We start from the raw sequence: 2,130 nt of genomic DNA on the forward strand, positions 1-2,130 counted from the left end.
AGTAGAGACGGGGTCTCGCTCTTGCTCAGGCTGGTTTCGAACTCCTGAGCTCAAACAATCCGCCCGCCTCAGCCTCCCAGAATAAAAAACTTTTTTTAAAGAACAGATTAAAATAGTTGACTACAAAATTAACTAGAAATTTAAAGCAGAGGGTAAAACTTAATACTCAGAAATTTAAGCAAAATATTTGAAAGGAGCCAAATCGATGCTACATTAAAATTCCAGTTTTGGGGAAATAATGTGGAATATACTTTTAGACCAAATTGCGCTTTGGGCTGAGTTGTTATCTCTCCATCTTGTTCTCAACCGAATTGTTTTCTACAAAATTGCTTTTGTTTTTGAGCAAGTCATTTGGATTCTTCTAAAGCCCAGCAATTTTCCGTGGCCCTCACTGTACTGTACAACTCGGATGGTAGTAAAGTTCTTAATTTTTAGTAAAAACCTCGCTCACTGTGTTTCACCATCTGCACTTGGGGCCATGTGACACTAGAGACTATTGTCCTGCCCAAGCTGTGAGCCTGAAGTTTGCCTCTGCCTCTCTTAGAAAGCCTACCTGCCTTCCTGCCTTCCTTCCTTCCTTCCTTCCTTCCTTCCTTCATCCACAAGGGCTATCTCCAGGCACCCACTGTCGCCAGGCACTGTGCTAAGTGCTGGGCCTCTGCTCCGACAGAGCTCCATCTGAACATCCAACAGGTAACTATGTCATGTGGTGGTAAGAGAAAGTGAAATGAATCAGAGTGAGGGGGACAGTGGATAGGACGTGATGGAGATGTGCAATTCTATATAGGCGCAGTCAGGGGAGGCCTTGTGGGTTCGGGTTCGGTGACATTTGCCCAGGGACCTGAATGACATGAGGGACACGACAGAGGCGTTGGGGAGAGTATTCCAGGCAGAGCACCCAGGTGTTCCGGGAAGAGAGAGTGAGGGGTGAGGCCCGGAGGGTGGCCAAGGCCAGATCGGGTGGGGACCCGCTGCTGAAGAGGCGTGGACCTTCTGCTGAGCAGGATGGCATTGCAGGGAAGGCTGGGATTTGACACCTGGTTTACAAGGATCGTGGCAAGCTTGGGCAGAGCCTGGGGGGAGGGGTGCGGTGGGCAGAGCCAGGGGACATAAGGAGAACAGCTTGGAGACTTTGTGAGGTCCAGTTTCTTTGAGTAACAAGCCCCTCTCCAGGGGCCCAGAGGCCCTGGGCACAGGATAGCCTCCTCCCTGGCTCTGGTTTGATACTCCAGGCCTGTTCCTGTGACCAAGGGGCTTCCCTCTGCAGCGGCTGTGACAACCCCCTTTCCCTAATCGCCAGCAGCTGGTAAACAGCACTTCCCTCCGTGACTGGTGCGTTTATTTACAGCCAAGTCCAGGAGCCTCCATTTATCTCTCTTAAAAGACACCTTGCCCAAGCTGCCCCTCACTCCAGCCTGTCAAGACCTTTTTGGATCCTGATTCCGTCGGGCCGCTGGGTGCCATCTTGCTCCCTGGGGTCATGCCCAGGTATAGAGAATGTGCCGTCCATACCCGACGCCAAGTTATTGTATTGACATGGAGTGGGATGGGGCTGAGGACAGGGTCCCATTGACGCCTCTGGACACTTTCCTGAAGGTTGACTTATGTCCACTAATCCAACTTCGGTGGGGCCACCAGTAATGTGTTAATAAAATACTGAAATTTGTGAGTGATTTACTTTTTAAAAATCTGTAACAGAGCATGTTAAAGTCTAGTTCTATAAAAACATTATTCTCACTTACTTGCAATCCAGTGAACTTTCTCAAGTTGAGGAGAAAGGGTGGCATTCCTTCCTGTTTCTTACAGGTGACTCATACCCAGGTCAGCTCTGCCGCTGCCTCTAGCCTCCACAGAAACCCCCAGAAGAGCCCCAATTCTTCTAGAGTAGTAGGGATTACCTTCAGCCCTGAGGCAGCTCCCTTCTATTCCTTGGCAAATTTGTTTCGACTGCTAAAAGAAACCTACACTCACCTTCCCTCTGCACACTCTTGACCCCAATAACCTCACTCTTGTTTAGTTAACCTCACTTTCCTCTGCCTGCAAAAGAAAAGACAAGGGCATTTCTATTTTACACAGACAGTGACCCTGCCTGACAATATCCACCTTGTTCTCTGCTAAGGTAGATCTCAA

Source organism: Propithecus coquereli, unplaced genomic scaffold (assembly GCF_000956105.1).
Source record: "Propithecus coquereli isolate 6110/MARCELLA unplaced genomic scaffold, Pcoq_1.0 Scaffold243, whole genome shotgun sequence".
Classification (NCBI taxonomy): Eukaryota; Metazoa; Chordata; class Mammalia; order Primates; family Indriidae; genus Propithecus; species Propithecus coquereli.